At 43.2% G+C, this 22,021-nt stretch overlaps 1 protein-coding gene and 1 long non-coding RNA gene across 27 annotated transcripts in view; both read right to left on the reverse strand.

Moving 5' to 3' along the window:
- Window positions 1–371: 371 nt before the first annotated feature.
- LOC309533358 lies at window positions 372–4,270 on the reverse strand. Its single transcript, XR_014220165.1, has 2 exons — window positions 4,135–4,270; window positions 372–545 (listed from the first exon to the last, which is right to left on the reverse strand). It is a non-coding gene; the product is annotated as an uncharacterized lncRNA (long non-coding RNA).
- Window positions 4,271–17,105: 12,835 nt separating this feature from the next.
- MBNL1 (muscleblind like splicing regulator 1) overlaps window positions 17,106–22,021 on the reverse strand; it is a 179,653-nt gene continuing 174,737 nt past the window's right edge. For all 26 annotated transcript variants that reach the window (XM_082224419.1, XM_082224411.1, XM_082224410.1 and 23 more), the window contains one exon: window positions 17,106–21,325. The gene's annotated coding sequence lies outside the window, so the exon portion shown is untranslated. The remainder of the gene's footprint in view (window positions 21,326–22,021) is intronic.

The following is a 22,021-nucleotide window of genomic DNA, read 5'->3' on the forward strand; positions in this document are numbered from 1 at the left end:
CGTGTTGAGACTTCAGAAAATTATAATGGGAGCTCCATGGACCAGCTTCAGGAGTTGAACAATTTGTTGCAGCATGCCTGGGGAAAAAAATCACCTTCTTGAAGAGACTGGAGTCTGATTCCCCCAAGGCTAGTTATCTGGAGTGCAAAACACATTCAGGAATCTGGAGGCAGACAGGTTTAATTGCTATATCTCAACACCACCTCTGCATTTCTCCTTTCTTCGTTTACTATTTTTAATACTGGGTTATATCTTCACTGATTCATTTTTCCACTTTGCAACTATTTTATGAGTGTGGCTGATCCATTTCTCTTTTCCTTAAAACTACCAGCACAGATCGTTTGGCCCATAAAATCATCGTTTTCTGCAAGTTCTGACTGGTATGTTTAATTCCTCTGGGCTACATAGTAGCGTGAGCACCAGGTGATGTAATCACTTTCCCAAAATTTGCATGCATCTCTGTTCCTTGCTGTTAGTTTTCCCCTAGAGCCTTTCAATTTCCAGCCAAGCCAGCGCTGCCTCTGTCCTCCGCCTCCACCTTGATGCTGAAAAGAAAATGAGCTGTGTGTGAGAGAGAGAGACACTTTGTGCAATTGGCCAAATGCTCCTTTTTGTGCAATCCCTGTCCATTTAATTTGACTGGGTGCCTTGCAAGATGGGCTGTAGCCAAGATGGGGCCAATGGGTGCGCTGCCTGTCTGGAACACTTACTATTTGCCCAACGTGAAATTGGTTGCATGAAATTGGCTTTTTTAACTCATGAGATGACAACCTCTAGTTAATGAATGAAAGTTTGTTTTTAAGAATGGGAACAATTCTGGTTGTTGTTGTTGTTGTTTTAAAAAATAGAGTTGCTAGTGCTCACCCTCAACCAGCCCACCACCAAAGTTACAATACAGGTTACAGACGCTTCAGGTTACATACGCCGCTAACCCAGAAATAGTACCTCGGGTTAAGAACTTTGCTTCAGGATGAGAACAGAAATCGTGCTCCGGCGGTGCGGCAGCAGCAGGAGGCCCCATTAGCTAAAGTGGTACCTCAGGTTAAGAATAGTTTCAGGTTAAGAATGGACCTCCAGAACGAAATAAGTTCTTAACCCGAGGTATCACTGTAATGCTCGAATGCCACCCACTTGGCACAGTTCTGTTCACTCAAGATATACTCCTGACTCAGGGTGGATTTTCTTTTCAGGATCATAAACACACTTATGCTTAAGTCACACTGAACAACAACAAAACCTGGTAGCCATTAGGTAAAAGGTAAAGGACCCCTGGACGGTTAAGTCCAATCAAAGGTGACTATGGGGTTGCAGCACTCATCTTGCTTTTAGGCCGAGGGAGCAGGCATTTGTCCGCAGACAGCTTTCCGGGTCATGTGGCCAGCAGGACTAAACCACTTCTGGTGCAACAGGACACCATGACGGAAGCCAGAGCACACGGAAACGCTGTATACCTTCCTGCCGCAGTGGTACCTATTTATCTAATTGCACTGGTGTGCTTTCAAACTGCTAGGTTGGCAGAAGCTGGGACAGAGCAACAGGAGCAGGGATTTGAACCACTGACTTCTGAACAGCAAGCCCAAGAGGCTCAGTGGATTAGACCTGCATCCCAGTTGCCATTAGGACAGTGAGTAGGACAGCCTGCTCAACAGGGAAGTGGGGAGTAACTTAAAATGATATTGGAAAACTACCATCCAGGGGGCCAAACTAGATGCTACTTTAATTCTCTATTTGACAACTAGTGGGAGCCCCCCCCCAATAATTTAGTAAATAAAAATAATAGTTTCTCTTCAACCAGGCATGTGGCTGATTGACATTCTATGGCCTTTTAAATATGTCTGTGGGGGGGTATTGGTTTGTTTTGCTTTTGTGTTTGTTTTATTATGCATTTTGTGTTTTCATTTTGTATTTTTATGTTGTGAACCTGTGGTCTTCGGGTGAAGGGCGGTATACAAATAGAAGAAGAAGAAGAAGAAGAAGAAGAAGAAGAAGAAGAAGAAGAAGAAGAAGAAGAAGAAGAAGAAGCCTTATAACATCACTGAGGATGGGGGAAGGTTTTCCAGTGGCTTTGCATCATTGGAGGAGAGGGTGAAATCTTCCCTCCCTACATGCTGATCTCTCAATGAGAAATGGAGTAGTGGTGGTGCCCCTGAACTTGTAACTAAATGAAGGGGAAAAACAGCAGCAAGCTATGCATTTAGTGTAACGTGTACTTTGAGCTGAAGTTACCGATTACTCTTAAAACCCCTTATTAAATTGACAACCTCAGTGGCTAAAAGGGTACCCGCACCACAAAATATTTAAGGATGATAAAGAGTCAACCCACACACAAAACCTGTGGGCGACACACACACCCCAACACACATATAAACCCTGCCCTGCAAAAAGCAATGTACCCATCACACCTAGCGGGGAAGATAAGACAACAGCCCTGAGACCCATTAAAGTGAAGGGACCCATTGCAGCAGGAGGCCTTGATGAACTGAATCCACTAGAGACAGGAAACCCCACGGACAAAATGTGGTCCGGAAGTCAGCCTCCGAGATGAGTCTTCACGTTTTAGTTCCCATAAAACTTCTCATTTGTGTGTAGTAAAAAAAGAAGCAGCAAAAACATATCTGCCCTGCTGGCTGTACAGATCAGATCTAATAACAATCAAGCACCAGGCTTGCATGTTTAACTAATGAAAATCTCCATGAGTTGTTAGAATCTAAGAAATAAGCTTATACACGAAGAGAGAAAATACAGTTTGTGCTTTGCTGAATCTGTTCCATCACTAACTGATTTGCTAACTATCAAAAATTTCGCACCATCACTGCGCAAGGTCCTGCTCCAAAGTGCCTGCAATCCACATTTTGCCAAAGGGCAAGACAAAAGCCTCTTCTTGCTAGAGGCCTTGTTTGTTTTTCCATGTGACACAAGTGTCATGTAGGCTCCTCGTGCCATTTAGAACCAGGAAAATGAGGGTTCTGAAAGGTGTTTACACCAGTAAAAAAAAGAGGGAAAGGGTGGAGTGAATGTGCTCATCTCCACTACTTCCCCCTCTGCAACGCTGCTCATGTAGGGAAGAGGGGAGTAAATCTGGACTGGAGCTTTACCACTTCAGATTACATCAGCGGGTTTATATGACAAGGTTCATACATGCAGTGTGAAATATACTCAGAGTCAAGAGTGGATTTCATGCTCTTTATTCAGCTCATAGTGGTGAGGAGGAATGGAAGTTCCCACAGAATGTCTGCTTTATATACATTATTTACACAATGGGCCCCACGTGATTGGCTAATTCCAGGATTCTCCTGTAGGCCAATCAGGTTGCGGATTCACTTCCACCTGGAGCTGGATTGGGTGGCTCCTGTGGACCAGTCAGACTGCTGCATTCTGGATCCTATTGTTCTAGGACCAATCAGACTGCTGCATTCTGAATCCTATTGTTCTAGGACCAATCAGACTGCTGCATTTTGGATCCTATTCAACTCAGTACATAACACAGTGGAACCTTGGTTCTCAAACTTAATCCTTTCTGGAAGTTTGTTTGACTCCCGAAACCATTCAAAAACCAAGGCACAGCTTCTGATTGGCTGCAGGAGCTTCCTGCACTCAAGCGGAAGCCGAATTGGACATTCACTTCCAAAAAATGTTCAGAAACCAGAACACTTACTTCCGGGTTTTCAACTTTTGGGAGCCAATTTGTTCGTCAACTAATCCGTTTGAGATCCAAGGTACCACTTTACTTATTTTAAATGGCAAACCAATGTGGCGAACTGATTTTAAGTTTAGAAAAATGAGAGACCGAAATTGACAGATTTTGCCTACCCCTATAAGTAGGTCTAAGCATAATCAGAGGAGACTAGATGAGGAATTGCTAGTCTCATCCAAGCAGATCTGAACAGAATGAATAATTTGATTTAGTGGTATTCCCAGTGCTTTTTTCTGGGGGGGGGGACACAGGGGTACGCATACCCCTTCATTTTGTGAATCTAAGTTTGGCCTCATTAAGGAGCAGTATTTCAATATGAGTAGGAAAATGAGAGTACCCCTAAAAAACTTCTTTTTTTTTTTTTAAGAAAAAAAGCTCTCAGTGTGTGTTTTTTACCCATTCCTAGGAATACTGGGATGCAGGGAATATTTGGCTAATACCTCATTTTTTCTGCTTCCATTTCTCCCATTCTGGACACAATCCTTCCTTCTCCTTCTCGGCATGTTTCCTGTGTTACCTCGCTTGGCTTACAAGCAGGCACATTGCTCACTCAGCAACTCCTGGCCTTATTCTGGTAAGGATTTGAGCGCCAGGAAGTGACAAGTGTAATGACAACCTTTTGTGATGTCAGTCTTTGAACTCATAAAATGAGAACCTGACACGAGCCACCGAGCAGATGGCACAGAATCCAGCTGTTCTGCTCCTGAGCTGGGTGGGAATGACCTAGAAGGAAAAGATTCCACATCCAATTACAATTCCCTGGAGGAGAGACAGGTCAAACTCGTTAGCTGCTTCACTGCTTTCCCTCGCTCTGCAAGGTCAGCCCAGAGCCTGCAGCCTTAGCATATCTGAAAGAAGATTCCCACTTCCTGGATAATTCCTTTCCCATTTCTATACTATTCCAAGAACACCCTGGCCAGAAAGTCTGGTGAGCTCCATCTCTAAGGGCGTTCTTGGGACCTTCTGGAACCTGTTTTGGTCTGGAGGAGCAAAGTTCATTTTTACCTTATTCCTCCAAAACGATGCCTTGGCTCTGCTGGTTTTTGGTCTGCATTATTCTAAAATATTTTAATTCTGTGTTTTGTATAGGGACATAGGGAGTTGCCTTATACTGAGACAGGCTATTGTACCATCTCTCTTCACTGGCTGGTGTTGGCTCACCAGGGTTCAGAAAAGGAGAATAAGCCTTATATCATGGATGCTTTAGCTGAGATTCCTGCAGTGCAGAGGGTTGGACTAGATGACCCGTGGGGTCCCTTCCAACTCTACAATTCTATGAGACTCTCCCTGACATGCTGGCTGTTGAACCTTCGCTACAGGGAAGACATGTGCTCTGCCACTGAGCTACTCATTCATTGCTGTTTACCTGCCAAGGTGGTAAACAAATTAAATCTTAGCATGGAGAGAGCTGGAATGGTGTTAAAGGTGTGAACTAGAATGTCACCTCTTCAAATCTCACTTCAGCTGTGATGAGCTCCCAAAGTGGTTTTGGATGTTTCCTCTGCTCTCAACCTCATCTGGAACCCTGAAATATACTCAGAGTCAAGAGTGGATTTCATGCTCTTTATTCAGCTCATAGTGGTGAGGAGGAATGAAAGTTCCCCCAAAGTATCTGCTTTATATACATTATTTACACAATGGGCTGCACGTGATTGGCTAATTCCGGAATTCTCTTGTAGGCCAATCAGGTTGTGGATTCACTTCCATCTGGAGCTGGATTGGGTGGCTCCTGCAGACCAATCATACTGCTGCATTGTTCTAGGACCAATCAGACTGCTGCATTCTGAATCCTATTGTTCTAGGACCAATCAGACTGCTGCATTTTGGATCCTATTCAACTCAGTACATAACAAACCCAGATCCTGCTCCTTCTTTATCACAAGTCCGCTCACCTTTTCCTGGTGGGCGGCATTGCGGCTGGGCAGCCAGGTCACAACATCTTACCGGCCTAAGAGGCAGAGGGATGCCGCCTCTCCCCTGTGTCATGCCGCCCATGTCATCATTGCTGGGGTTTCTTTCCTCCTATGGAACGGCCCCAGCCAATCAGCTTTCAGGGTGGGTGTGGCCGCGGGCAACTTAACTCTAATGTGGCCAGCCGGCACCCTGTCTCTTGCCCCATCGCCAGATCTCCCAACCCACCCACCCTCTTTCCATGCATTGCTCAGATGCGACCTTGCTATGGACAATTGTTGGTCGCCATGTTGTTGGGGCTGGGTAGGAATTTTTCCACTTGGCAAATTGGCACCTGCCATTTGGTTTTTGCCTACCTAGTAGCAATTGCCACAAACTTTGTGAAGTTAGGCATTGGGTGAGCCTTCGTTTGGTTGGAGGGGAGGTTGTGGCCTTCGCCTGCCCCTCCTCAGTAAGGGTATCCTGTTAAAAGGGATCCGGGTTTGAATACCGTCCGAAGCCTGGCCGGGGGTTAGGGCCATGTTATAGCTCCTACAGGGACCCCTTGGGTGCCCTTATTTGATGTAAGTCATAGGGCACCCCCTATTGGTGGTTTACACTTCTGTGGACTCCTTGCAGGAGGGCAGGAGTCAAGATATAGCTTGGCTTCACCCCAATGCCTAAGCCAAACTGCTCACATCTGTAACCAATAAAGTTGCGGCCTATTTGAACCCATAAACCCAAATGCTGACCTTTAAAGCCCTAAATGGCCGTGGTCCAGCATACCTGAAGGAGTGCGAGAAGCAAAGCTATAGGGAACCAGGCAGAGGGCCTTCTTGGTAGTGGCACCCGCCCTGTGGAACGCCCTCTCCCATCAGATGTCAAAGAGATAAACAAGTACCTGACATTTAGAAGACATCTGAAGGCAGCCCTGTTTAGGGAAGTTTTTAATGTGTGACATTTTAATGTTTTTTAGAGCTTTGTTGGAAGCCACCCAGAGTGGCTGGGGAAGCCCAGCCAGATGGGCGGGGTACAAATAAATTATTATTATTATTATTATTATTATTATTATTATTATTATTATTATTATTATTATTATTATTATTTGTGTGTTTTATTGTTCTCCTGGGAACTTTGTGGTTCGGGTGCCTTGTCATGCAATCTGCAAATTACAAAGCGGACAGCATGGACCAATTTTCAGTAGCAACACAAGCATATCTCCTCCGCCTCCGGCCCAATGCGCTGCTTGGATACAGGTGTATTTGGAGAGGTGCCCCAATAGACAAAGTCCTATGGTGTTCAGAGGATCTTATTTCTTAGATACTTGCTCCCACAGAGTGTTCTCCACATACTGCCTCAAAACGCACAGAGAAAGCACAAGCCGGGTGATTATTGGACAGGCATCAAGCCGCAGGCTTTGAGGTGGCTGGGATCACAGCCATTGTGATTAGGATTAAGGTGCCGAACCGCGGAGCTGCAATCAGCAGGTGGTAATCATTATATAACTTTCTCGGATATTGTTTCCATTAATTAGTAGGGCTGAAATCCCAGCTGTCTGGAGAAAGGTTTTCGAGAGAACATTTGCTCATCTTCAGGCAACTGTTTTCACGATTAGCAAACCATAGCCATCCCTGCTAAATCCCCAGGCTTTCAAAGCAGCATATTAATGAGCACAACTCGCTCGAGTCGTCTATGTTGAATTCAAGAGGGAAAGAAAAGTACAGTGGGCTTGTATAGCGACCATCACCATTGCCGCTCGATGTAAGCTACCCATTCTAAGCCTAGGAACCCACAAAAGAGCTTAGACTTTTAAAAAGCATGATGCGAGTGCCCACAATATATGCATGCTTGGATGTGCATGCTTACTCTTCCTGATAATTATAAACTGGGCCTGCATTCTGACTGGAAATTGCCATGCGTTACTGAACGGTGTTAAACAGCAACAGATCTCCGACAAGCCATTTCTCCTCGCACATTTTCATGTTTGCTCAGGGCTCTTCATTAGGAAGTAAACTAGAGGCTCTGATTTTTGACTGTTAGATGTAGGCCTGGGTTAAAAGTTTTAGGAGAATTTTGTGGCTTTGGAACACCCGGGATCTTCTACATGCAAACCCCACATTTTGAGGGGGGGGACTGTAGGGCCCTCTGCCGTCTACAGAGGTGTGCCTGGAGACCTCTGCAATGTTTGTGAAAGATCCATTCCCATCTCAGGATTCCTACTAGACTGGTGGGACAGAGGAGATCCCAGAAGAAAAAGACTGGGAATCTGCTATATGCATGGAACGAACCAGAACATGACACTTTGCAAACTTAGACTGCATTCAGATTCTTATTTCTAATTATGCCAGACCCTTTACATGGCACAGTTGGTAGAGCTTGAGTTTCTTAATTTCAGGGTCATGGGTTTGAGCCCATGTGGGGCAAGAGATTCCTGCACTGCATGGGGCTGGACTAAATGACCCTCATGGTCCCCTCCAGTGCTACAATTCTATGATTCTAAGAGCCAATAGCTGGCTACCACCATTCTCACCGGTCCCCAAAGCCTGCAGAAAAACATACACACTCTCTCTCCCCCCCCCAACACCCCAGGAGGCCATCCCTCAAAGATACCCGTTGTCAACCCTCTGGACCTATTTGGTTCACACAGCTCTCAAGCAAGCAAGACAATTCATAAATGAACCTTTGCTCCAGTTCAGATGTCACATATTACTAGCCCGGAGAACGTGCATTAAAGCAGGGGGGGAGCCTGTGTCTCTGCAGATGTTGTTGGACTACAACTCCCATCATCCTTAAAAGGTAAAGGGACCCCTGACCATTAGGTCGACTCTGGGGTTGCGGTGCTCATCTCGCTTTATTAGCTGAGGGAGCCAGCATACAGCTTCTGGGTCATGTGGCCAGCATGACTAAGCCGCTTCTGGCAAACCAGAGCAGCACACGGAAACGCCGTTTACCTTCCCGCCAGAGCGGTACCTATTTATCTATTTGCACTTTGAGGTGCTTTCAAACTGTTAGGTTGGCAGGAGCTGAGACCGAGCAAAGGGAGCTCACCCCGTCGCGGGGATTCGAACCACCGACCTTCTGACTGGCAAGTCCTAGGCTCTGTGGTTTAACCCACAGCGCCACCTGCATCCCATCATCCTTAGGCGATGCCAGCTGAAGCTGGTGGAGTCTAACAGCATCTCTTACAACGACCCATTTAATAGTAGATAAACTCTGATGGTGTTGGCAAAAGAGAGCATGTAGCACCATTCCTTGAGCATAATAGCCTGAGTCTCCTCAGCCGATCAACAATCCAAAATTTCCACAAACGCCCTCTTTCCTCGACAAGACATTTTCCCTTTTTATGTTCAGGCACATTCCCAAATCGTACCACATTCCGATGCTGACATCTGCTGGTACAGTGTGTTATGCCAAGCTATTTCTCAGCCTAGAGAAGACACGATGACAGGCAAAATTCAGCCTGCTTTGCAGTTGCAACACTCAATTTACACAAGCCTGATTGCCTGTTTACTTATTTTTTTTAACATCAATAGATAGTACTGTGGTGGTCTATTTGATTTTTGAGAAAAGCGGTGAACAGCTTTGCAAATACAAGCTTTTGCAATAGAGGTCAAATCCAATCAATGCTGCTGGAATAAATAAACTGGTAAAGAAAAATTGTGTATGTGTCTTTTGTTTTTTAAATAAATCTGAAGGTCTTGTTAAATGACAGTCCTATCCTATGTTTACAGGTCATGTTCCAGGTTTTTGTTCTTTCTAAAAACCCTTTCTCTTCTGTGCATGCCTTTGGCATACAACACTGGAAAGGTTGGACAAATCAGAACGCCAGTTCTAAATCTGCGGAGCAAAGGGCAGGAGTGTGATTACTTGTCTGCTGTATATGACAAGCGCTTTTCCAATTGCTCTGTGCCTCCTGTTTCATGTAGTGCTGACCCAGTTGGAAGGTTCAGCTCAGAGATAATGGGTGGATCAAACCAGAGGAGGAAACTGCGCTCAGCCAAAAGCAGTTTTGCTGTAATCTCTCTCCATGCAGTTGTTTTTTCAAAGCCTGCTTTGATTCTTTTCTTCCTAAACGATTGGAGCAGAAGAAAAGGCAGGGACAGATCATTTGGAACTATTTTTTCAAAATAGGTAGCTTTTAAAACAGAGACTTTATATATCTGCTAAATACATTTTTGTCTCATCCTCTTGTTGCATCCATCCTTTCTTCCCTCCTCCTCTAATTTTACAGCCTCCTCCATTGCTGCAATTCATATTATCAGGCCCTCAGGGCATATGTTGCACTCTTACAACAAAGGCTTGTTCCGCTTGTGCAATTATTTAACTGAATACCGCCCAACACATTCAGAAGTTGCATTGCTTGCAGTAAATAAATGTGCATTTAGTGTATTAAGCAGTGAATAAATGTGTTGCTGCTCAATGGGGCTTAATCTGTACTGTGTTTAGATTTGCAGCCTCAGGCACTGTATATATTAATGGTGCTACAGAAACAAGTAACACATGATCCGAATTCTGTGGGGTTGTCATGTGAGGCTATTAATTGCAGTTTTACTATTTTTATTATTGTTACGCTGCTTTGTTTTTAATAGGCAAGATGGGGTGAAAATGCTAGAAACCAGTCAAATTGATCTTTAGACAAGGATGCCAGCAGTTACTGTTACCTGCAGATGTGGCACTAATAAAAGGTGGCAGGGATGTTGCAGTGCAGTTGCAAGACTTTAAATGGGTTGGAACGGGGCTCACATGCACACAACAGAATCAGAGTACTAGTTTAGCTCTAGTTAATGCATTAAGGGAGTAAGGCCATAGAGTAAGCAGTCCTGCCAAACTTGACTAGGTCACATCCCCTCACCTTGGGAGGGTTAAAGATAAAGGGACCCCTGACCATTAGGTCCAGTCGCGGCCGACTCTGGGGTTGCGGCGCTCATCTCGCTTTATTGGCCGAGGGAGCCGGCGTACAGCTTCCGAGTCATGTGGCCAGCATGACTAAGCCGCTTCTGGCGAATCAGAGCAGCACACGGTAATGCCGTTTACCTTCCCACCGGAGCAGTACCTATTTACTTGTACTTTGACGTGCTTTCGAACTGCTAGGTTGGCAGGAGCAGGGACCGAGCAACGGGAGCTCATCCCGTTGCGGGGATTTGAACTGTGACCTTCTGATTGGCAAGTCCTAAGCTCTGTGGTCTAACCCACAGTGCCACCCGCGTCCCAGTTGGGAGGGTTACCCAAGCCTTTGTTCAGTCTCTTCCACCATGTGAATCCAGCCAGAATGGATGTCTGAGCTAATGCTCCGAGCTGAGACCACATGGCTTTAGCAAGCCATCTTTGTGTTTCTCTACAAACAATATATAAACTCTTACCTTTTTGAAACAAAGTTAAACTGCCTGTCTTTTCTTGCTGCTGTATGGAAAAGCACATGAATTTGAGCTTGGAAAAGTTTGTAAGTAAACCATTTGTAACTTACCAAACATGTAGTCTCTTTTTCTATGCTAAGAGAAGCTTTGGAAGAAACTTAAAATGGGATATTTTACAGATCTGACAGCCCATATTTCCACCCTTTACTTTCCTGCATGTTTTGGTGGTTTTAATTCTCTGCTGGGGCGCTGTCACCAAGAGAGCATTTGCGCCAAACCTGGACCTAGGCATCCAGGGAATTCTTCCTTTATCCTTTAACCAAATTATAACAAAAATACCCAAAAGGTACCCTGGTGGTCATCTACTCCAACCCTCTGTGGTATGCTGGTTCTGCAGCACAGGATGCAATGGCAACATCCCTGGCAGATGACTATCCAGCCTCTTCTCTCCAGCAAAGGAGAGCTCACTACTTTCTGAGGCAGTCTGTTCCAAGTGCTCAATTTGCCTTTAAATCCCAGTTAAACTTAACTAAAGTTTAAAGGTGAACTGGGGCACAGGAAGGAAATTCTAGCCATTCCTGCCACGCTACAGGGAGCTAAGCTACAGTTTGTAATAGTCTGAACCCAAAATCCTGGTTTGTTTCTCTCCAAACTAACAATGAGCTGCAACCAAGATCTCCTCATAGCTGACCGCTTGCAGTTGGGGTGCGGGGAGAAACCACAATCCCTGGGTTCAAATGTCGCATTAAGTCAATCCATGGCTTAGCTCGCAGTAGTGGAGAAGGAACAAGCAGCCGCAATCGTCTCCTTATGCAACAGCACACAGCAAACTCACCTTTAAACCGTAGTTAAGCTTAACTACGGTTTAAAGTGAAGTGCAAATCGGCTAATTGCCAAGCAGCTTTTACCATTAAGATATTTTTTTCCTTATGTTTAGCCTTCTCCCTTGCCGTTTCTACCAGTTGGTGATAACCCTGTCCTCTGTAGCAACAGAGGAAAAGTCTGCTTCATCTTCTTCATGACAGCTCTTCAGGTAAATGCACTTTGGGCAGCAACGAACTGGCCCCAGAACTGTAAATCTGTGCTCCCATATAGAATACATGTAGCAATGAGATTGCAGCAATGGACTTACCTGCCTTATTTTGCACAGGATTTCTTTTCCGCGTTCTTCATTTCACAGTCCAGTGAAGAAAAGCGTGAAACAAGGGAAGATGGAGCAGGTTCCCCGAAACTGGGGGAGCTCAGGGAAAAGCTGTGGTCAGGAGCGGGGAACCTTTATGTCCTGGTGACATGACTCCCCCACTTTCATGGGCCATCTTTTGACAGGTAGGCAGCACCACCCACCTGACAATAATCCGGCACACGTCAGGTGCTTGACAAAGGTGCTGGCCTACAAGTGGGGCAGCGGGGGGGGGTATAGTTTAAAGGGATTGTTTAGCTCTGTGCACGGTGCTTCTCAAACACCCCCAAACCAGCTGATTTGTCAGGCATTTGGTAAGCACTGCACAAGGCCTTTGCGGCCACTGCCAGCTGCCGGTACCTGCAAAGCTCCTTTTGGCCAAGTCTTGCCCTCACCTGCTCCACACCTGACCTTATAGATGATGTCAGGTGAAGGCAGATGGGGATGGCTTTACTGAAATGGCCTCATGAGCCAGGTGAGGAGGCCTGGTGGTTCAAATTTGGCCCGTGGTGTTAGAGGCTCTGCACCCCTGGGCCCAATGCAGAGCCCTCACGTGGCTACCTACCTCAGAACTCCTTTCATCTTCCTAATACTCCATTCAAATGAGAAAAGGTAAGCATGGTATATTGAGAGCCAGTGTGGCGCAGTGGTCAGAGTTTTGGACTAAGACCTGAGAGACCAGGGTTCAAATCTCCTTTGGCTGCTTAATTGTCTCTCAGCCTAACCTAACCTCACAGGTTGTTGTGAAGATAAAAAGGGAGGAAGGAACCATGTCTGTCGCTTTGATCTCTTTGGTGGAAAAGATGGAACGATAAACGTCAAAATAAAACAAACCAAATGTATGATGCAGCAATATATGCAGAATCATATATTCAAAGCCAAATGCATTTTTAATTTTTATTTTTGCAGATTTTCAAGAAGGGTTGAAACAGCGAATAATAATGGGTGGTGCTTAAAAACCTTTAGTTTTGGTAGGGAGATAGTAGTAATGGGGGACTTCAATTACCCGGATATTTGTTGGACGTCAAACTCAGCCAAGACCATAAGGTCAAACAGATTCCTCACTGGCCTTGCAGACAACTTCATTGTCCAGAAAGTGGGAGAAGCAACAAGAGGAACAGCCATTTTAGATCTGGTCCTAACCAATGTTGATGACCTGGTTAGTGGGGTAGAAGTGGAAGGATCATTAGGCGCGAGTGATCATGCTCTTCTGAAGTTTACTATACAGCGGAAAGGAGCAGCCAAGCATACTAGGACTCAATTTCTTGACTTTAAGAAAGCCGACTTCATAAAACTTAGGGAAGTGCTGGGTGAGATCCCATGGACAACAATACTAAAAGGAAAGGGAGTTCATGATGGCTGGGAGTTTGTTAAGAGGGAGATACTAAAAGCACAACGTCAGGCAATACCAATGAGACGGAAACATGGAAGGTGCCTAAAGAAGCCAGGGTGGCTATCTAAAGAACTTTTAACTGAATTAAGATTAAAAAAGGATGTGTACAAAAAATGGAAAAGGGGGGAAACCACCAAAGAGGAATTCAAACAAATAGCCAGCACGTGTAGACACAAAGTCAGAAAAGCTAAAGCACAGAATGAACTCAGGCTTGCTAGAGAGGTTAAAAGCAACAAAAAAGGCTTTTATGGGTATGTCCGTAGCAAAAGGAAGAACAAAGAAACAATGGGGTCACTCAGAGGAGAAGATGGTGAAATGCAAACAGGGGACACAGAAAGGGCTGAACTACTCAATGCCTTCTTTGCCTCAGTCTTCTCCGATAAAGAAAACAATGCCCGACCTGAAGAATTTGGAGCAAATGATTCAGCAAAGGAAACACAGCCCAGAATAACTAAGGAGATAGTACAAGAATATTTGGCTAGTTTAGATGTATTCAAGTCTCCAGGGCCAGATGAACTGCATCCAAGAGTATTAAAAGAACTGGCAGATGTGATCTCAGAACCACTGGCAGTCATCTTTGAGAATTCCTGGAGAACAGGCGAAGTCCCGGCAGACTGGAGGAGGGCAAATGTTGTCCCTATTTTCAAAAAGGGGAAAAGAGAGGACCCAAATAATTACCGCCCAGTCAGTCTGACATCAATACCAGGGAAGATTCTGGAACAGATCATTAAGCAAACAGTCTGTGAGCACCTAGAAAGGAATGCTGTGATCACCAATAGTCAGCATGGATTTCTGAAAAATAAGTCGTGTCAGACTAACCTGATCTCGTTTTTTGACAAAATTACAAGCCTGGTAGATGAAGGGAACGCAGTGGATGTAGCCTACCTTGATTTCAGCAAGGCATTTGACAAGGTGCCCCATGATATTCTTGTAAAGAAGCTGCTAAAATGTGGTCTTGACTATGCTACCACTCAGTGGATTTGTAACTGGCTGACTGACCGAACCCAAAGGGTGCTCATCAATGGTTCCTCTTCATCCTGGAGAAGAGTGACTAGTGGGGTGCCACAGGGTTCTGTCTTGGGCCCGGTCTTATTCAACATCTTTATCAACGACTTGGATGATGGACTCAAGGGCATCCTGATCAAATTTGCAGATGACACCAAACTGGGAGGGGTGGCTAACACCCCAGAGGACAGGATCACACTTCAAAACGACCTTGACAGATTAGAGAACTGGGCAAAAATAAACAAGATGAATTTTAACAGGGAGAAATGTAAAGTATTGCACTTGGGCAAAAAAAATGAGAGGCACAAATACAAGATGGGTGACACCTGGCTTGAGAGCAGTACATGTGAAAAGGATCTTGGAGTCTTGGTTGACCACAAACTTGACATGAGCCAACAGTGTGACGCGGCAGCTAAAAAAGCCAATGCAATTCTGGGCTGCATCAATAGGAGTATAGCATCTAGATCAAGGGAAGTAATAGTGCCACTGTATTCTGCTCTGGTCAGACCACACCTGGAGTACTGTGTCCAGTTCTGGGCACCACAATTCAAGAAGGACACTGACAAACTGGAACGTGTCCAGAGGAGGGCAACCAAAATGGTCAAAGGCCTGGAAACGATGCCTTATGAGGAACGGCTAAGGGAGCTGGGCATGTTTAGCCTGGAGAAGAGGAGGTTAAGGGGTGATATGATAGCCATGTTCAAATATATAAAAGGATGTCACATAGAGGAGGGAGAAAGGTTGTTTTCTGCTGCTCCGGAGAAGCGGACACGGAGCAATGGATCCAAACTACAAGAAAGAAGATTCCACCTAAACATTAGGAAGAACTTCCTGACAGTAAGAGCTGTTCGACAGTGGAATTTGCTGCCAAGGAGTGTAGTGGAGTCTCCTACTTTGGAGGTCTTTAAGCAGAGGCTTGACAACCATATGTCAGGAGTGCTCTGATGGTGTTTCCTGCTTGGCAGGGGGTTGGACTCGATGGCCCTTGTGGTCTCTTCCAACTCTATGATTCTATGATTCTATGATTCTATGATTCTATGGTAAACACTTGTCCAAATTCTTTTTTTCTTTTTCTTTTTAAATGCCTGGATTGGCAAGGTGTTTTAAAGCATGTCAAGGGCCTCCATGAAGACTTGGCTTTGCTTCTGACATGACCCAAATTTCTCTGAGATGCCACACCTTGGTGACTCCAACGCAGACCACTACTAGAATGTAGTACTTACCATTTCAAATGAGGGGTGGGGTGGGGGGTCCCGTGACCTTTCCGGAGTGTCATGGAAGGCAGGTGAGACAAGGCAGACGGGGTCATAGATGCATGACTGTTGGTCAGCAGTTTTTAGCACAGGTACGGGTCATCCTATTCCTTCCACCAATAGGGGTGTGGTGCTTCTTTTTGCCACTGACTGTGCTATAGCAACTCAGTAAAGGTAAAGGGACCCCTGACCATTAGGTCCATTCGTGCCCGACTCTGGGGTTGCGGCGCTCATCTCGCTTTATTGGCCGAGGGAGCCGGCGTACAGCTTCTGCGTCATGTGGCCAGCATGACTAAGCCGCTTCTGGCGAACCAGAGCAGCGCACGGAAATGCCTTCCTGCCAGAGCGGTACCTATTTATCTACTTGCCCTTTGACGTGCTTTTGAACTGCTAGGTTGGCAGGAGCAGGGACCAAGCAGCGGGAGCTCACCCCATCGCAGGGATTCAAACCGCTGACCTTCTGATCGGCAAGTCCTAGGCTCTGTGGTTTAACCCACAGCGCCACCCGCATCCCGTAGCAGCTCAGTACTAATGAATATATTCAATGCAGCACTAAGGTGAGTACTCAATCACTGCAAAGATTTCAGCACAAGAAGAGATTGATCAGCTCTGGTGTGTTTGGTTTTTCTGAATCAACTTTTTAACTGAGAGGGTTTCTTCTCCCCCTCCCTGCCCCCCCCAAAAGAGGGAGATACATTCAGAAAACATTTTTTATATTAAAAAGTATACCCTTATTTATTATATTTGTTACCTGCCCTTCATCCACGAAGGCCACAGCAACAACAAATTTAAAAGTACAATATTAAAACGCAGATTACTATCAAGGCACTACCGTATTTTTTGCTCTATAAGACGCACCAGACCCCAAGACTCACCTAGTTTTTGGAGGAGGAAAACAAGAAAAAAATAATATTCTGAATCTCAGAAGCCAGAACAGGAAGAAGGATCGCTGCGCAGTGAAAGCAGCAATCCCTCTTGCTGTTCTGGCTTCTGGGATAGCTGTGCAGCCTGCGTTCACTCCATAAAACGCACACACACTTCCCCTTACTTTTTAGAAGGGAAAAAGTGAGTCTTATACAACAAAAAATATGGTAAATATGTAGCTCAAGTGTAAAAAGGTAAAGAGCTGCCCCTTCAGCATGTAATGGAAACCACACAATGAAGGTGCCAGGTGAGCCCCAGTGGGGAGGCAATTCCATTACTTAGGGGGCTGCCACGGAGAATGCCATCTCCCAGGCTGGCACCCCCCAAACTTCTGAGGGCGGTGTAGATACCAAAAGGACGCCACATCACCCTCCAGCTTAAAAACAGAAAAGAAGATACTACAAAAGAGAAGTTTTATTAGGGCAATTTAACTTTATTTTTTTTTTCTCCATACAGCTAGGTCAACTATAGCAGTAATAATAAAATAAGCATAAAAACAAATTGCGGCCCAGGACAGAGTACATAATTTGGAGCAACTACCAAGCAAATTTAAGTCTGTGATTACATAATAGTAAAAAACCAAGCACACCTGTCCTTTCAGCAGATGAAAGTTGCAGGGTTTGCCAGGAAGTGCAACGTCTTCTAATTCATCGGTGTGAATTATTACCAGAGAGAATCCAATCCAATCGTTTTCTCCCCAAACCCCCCACCCCGGCCCCTTCACTTTGGCTTCGTATATATTACATGGTTTCTCAAGTGCTTTAGGTTAGAAATGATTAATTTTGATAAGGTTTTTTTTTCTTTTCTTTTCCTTTCCACCTGCTAAAAGAACAGGATCACTACAGCAATAAAAATAATTACATAACAACTACAGCTATGATGTTTTGTTTTGGTTTGCCTGTTGACGAGTTTTTCTTTTTTAAACATTTTTGTGAGCATGTGAAAGTCAATATCGGTTTCTGTTTGTGTGTGTGTGTGTTTCTGTGTGTCGGTGTGTGAATAATAAAACTACTGAAATTTGTCAGAAACTGTTTTGAATAGAATATATATCTTTTATATATATCTATATCTATATATATTTTCTCTTTCTCTTTCTCTCTCTCTCTTTGATACTTTAAACATGCAGTAGTTGTCTTGAGTAATGTACGACATATCTGATCCATGATTTCCCTTTAATGGTTTGAAGTACCTGTTTGTTTGAAATTTCGTTTTCTAAAAAAATAATTTTTATTTATTTAGTAATGATCTTCAGGCAGATTTGGACCAGTGCAGCTTTTAATTTTTTTTAAAAAAGGCCCCAACTGCTCTATACGTTCAAAGCACGATGTCACTTTAAACCGCCATGGCTTGCCCCAAAGGATATTGGGAACTGTAGTCTCCTACGGGTGCTAGTAGTAGTTCGAAGACCCCTGCCCCCCTCACAGATTCCCAATGGCTTTTTAAACCAATCCCTCTTCTCAAGGAACTCTGGGAATTGTAGTTCTGCGAGGGGAGAAGCGGTCTTCTAGCAACACTCAGCAGCCGTAATAGACTACAACTCCCATGAATTTTTAGCAGAAGCCATGGCTGCCTAGAGCACAGTCATACATTGGATCCTGAACACCTTGGTTTACAAACGTTCTTGGGAACCCAAATGTTCCAACGGGGCTTCCAATTGACTGCAAGAGCTTCCTGCAGCCAATCGGAAGCCACAATTTGGTTTCCGGATGTTTTGGAAATCGAGTGGACTTCTGGAACGGATTCCAAGGTACAACTGTGGTTTGATAGGGCTTTAATTGTACAGTGCAGAAGGGTCCTTAGTCACAAGAACTGGGATAGAGGGCCAATCTTTCCAGCAGAAAGAATCCTGGCAAACTAGAAGCTGTTCACATAAAGCAAAGCAACTTTTTCCCCCATGGGGTTTGGAGTGCTAACTCTGTGCCACTTTTTTTGCAAGCAATTTTGTTCAGCCTGTCTTTTTTTATTTTTTAATTAGCCTTAACAAAACTCCTTGTATTTATAGACATTTTTATTCAAAATAAGATCTTACTATTATACAGGTTACTCTCTTTTTTTTTTGACTATATACAGAAGTGCAAAAGGTCAACTTTCCTCTCTATACTTTCCCACATGCTAAATTGCAGCATAATCAACCCTCAAGAGTTTGCACACGCACTCATACATATTATAATTCTTGTTATACGTAAACTTTTGAGTATTTGGATTATCAACAAAAAGTCCCTTGATCTATTGATTATGCAGCTTATTTATAACAAGGCCTGATATTCAGGGATTTCAAAAAAATATTTAAACAATATTTTAACATTTGAAATGGATACAGTAGAAAATAAATTTTTATTCTGATATCTAGGAACTAGATTTTTTCTTTTATAATTAATTACAAACAAAATAAATCATCAAAATATTACTCAGTTGTCTGCCAGGATCGTTGCAATAGCAACAACTTAACTTCTTACTTAGCAATGATTATATAAGATATCCATATAAAAGATCTTTGTTCTTTTAATGAAAACTAGACAAGAACTAACAATGACTGATATTCTTACATTGTAATATTAAATCAGTAAAATATAAATCATTTAGTTAACAATAATATGAATATTCATGACACTACATGTAAATTCAAAACTGCATATGCTATGAAGAAGAAAAAAAACTTTTTAATTTTTTTCCGTATTTTGAAAAATTCATTAGTTAAAATCTAATAAAACAAAATTCTATAAACTGAAATGGCATTCGTCTGGTAATAGAAAATGAAAATGATCTAATAAATGTAAGAAATAAAAACTACTATTTTAACAAGGAAAAAAAATAAGTAGTATTCTCTAATGTAAGTAAACTACAATAACATGTGAAGTCACCTATACTTTCTTAACACGATTGAAATTACATTGGTATGGGTTTTAACCCGTAATGTAATAATCTAAGGCTTTAATAGATGTACAGTACAATCAGTAAAATCAACACATCATTCTTTTTTTTTTCTAGAAAGCATCTCTCAAGCATAAAAACCTGCAAGTAAACTTGGAAGTACGGAAAGTTCTAGAACTGAACTCTCTCCTCTTCCATTCCATAGACTACCAGTGACCTGGCCCCCACCTCAGCAACCCTTTAGCTTTGCTGAACAGAGCAAAATATATCCTTTACTAGCTGCAACATCCAAACCACAAAAAAGATTTCCTTTGGATGAATCCATTCTTGAAAACTTGAATGCACATCTATGTTTTTTGTTTCATTTTTGTAAAGGCTTTCTAAGGCTATAAGCAGTTAAATCTGAACAGAAGAAATCACATATAAAATTCATCCCAATATTTAACCCACCCGATACCTATTTCTAATTAACATTTCCATTTATCTCATTGTTTTGGTTTCTTTTTTAAAAAATCGTGCATCTGATGTCAGTGCTTCTCTCATGATTAGAGTCACTATTTTTATTTTTGAAGTGCGTGACTTTGAAGTGATGCATTTGAGAAGAAAGCAAAAACCCATCTCCTCCAACACTTTTAGAGTCTCTTGGACTTCTGACAGAGGTTAGAAATTCGAAGCGAAATAAAATTCCTCAAATGTTTTTCAAACAGTGTCTCAGAAATGGCTTTTCCCTTTTTTAAAAAGATTTTTTTAAAAAAAATGTATATTGTCTGTTATATGGTATAGTTTGCATAACTGTTATTATGGATTATAATAATTTATATAGGTTTATATATCCAGTATGTGTAGGAATAACCTGGGTTTAAGACTGGTTCTTGCTTATTTTAAAAATGTGCTGCCTACTATTAACTAAGGTAAAACTGGCCATTTCTGAGACAGCTTTGGTTTAAAACAGAAGGGGTGCCCTTTGACTGATTAGCAACTAGGAAAACAAGCAAAATTAAAAACGTGGCTCTTAAAAGTAACACTGCAGAAATAATACTCTACTTTGATTACAGTCTATGGCACTTCATGAGCATCATTAACAACATGGTACTTAAAGCCATTGATGTGCTTTAAAAATATACACAGTTGTGGTTTATACTTGGCACATTCATCTCTGTCAGATACCTCTTTTTACCACTTCTTACAATCTATTACATTTAAAAATATTAACTCTTAAAAGCAAAAAACGAAAGGAAAAATAAAAATTATACTGTGCATGCACGCTCTCTCCTATAATGGCAATTTTAAATACAAGGTGCACCTTTCGTTATTTTATTTTTTTTGTAAACCTTGAAAGAAATAAACTTACTTAAAAAATTATATCTTGGTCTACAGACGTACCAATACATAATAGATCTATGGCTACATCACAGTCTGTCTTTTCAAGATGACGTACATGATTATGTAGGAAGGAGTCTGCCAGCGCATACCTCTGCTGTGTATGCGCTGCTTTACCTGTGTGCTAGAAAAGATAGACAACGCTGTAGTCTTTAGACAATATGATCACCCCAGCACAAATATCTATTCAATGTACAAAGTATATAGGCAACAGTGTGCAGTGGATTTCCGAGTTGTCATTTCATCTTGTTAACATGCAATATGTGGATGTCTTACTGCTGAGGAAATTTGGGTGCTGTTATCTGACGGTATATACATTATGGCTAATGACCTGTTCCGTTTCTTCATTCAATCACACTGTCCTCTTTTCTTTTATATGATCTGCGGGAAATAATGAAAAGGGTGGGAAAGGGGTCGCCTTCGTTTCATCGACACCTGCAGCTATTTCCCCCCTCTACTTTTTCTTCCATGCAAGAAAGAAATACCACGACCACCACCCTCAACGCTATTCAAATATGACAATGACAGCCCCTCAGCACTTCTAATCCAAATGCACTGAAATACGACATACACTACTAATTATTTAATGAAGCATTTAAATCAACATTGATTGCAAAATCTGTGCTGAGTTAAAATGGGAAGTGATGTGCAAAGTTCCCCCCTTTTAAATTTATTTAGCTTTGATCCTCATCAGCACTTGCTAAACACCTGAGCACAAACCAGGATATAGGTAAAGGTAAAAGGACCCCTGGCCATTAGGTCCAGTCGTGGCCGACTTTGGGGTTGCGGCGCTCATCTCGCTTTATTGGCCGAGGGAGGCGGCGTACAGCTTCCAGGTCATGTGGTCAGCATGACTAAGCCGATTCTGGCGAACCAGAGCAGTGCACGGAAATGCCATTTACCTTCCCGCCACAGACGTGCTTTTGAACTGCTAGGTTGGCAGGAGCAGGGACCCAGCAACGGGAGCTCACCCCATCGCAGGGATTCGAACCGCCGACCTTCTGATTGGTAAGTCCGAGGCTCTATGGTTTAACCCACAGCGCCACTCACATCCCAACCAGGATATAACAGTACTAA

This window comes from Podarcis vaucheri (genome assembly GCF_965113315.1).
Source record: "Podarcis vaucheri genome assembly, chromosome: 5".
Lineage (NCBI taxonomy): Eukaryota > Metazoa > Chordata > Lepidosauria > Squamata > Lacertidae > Podarcis > Podarcis vaucheri.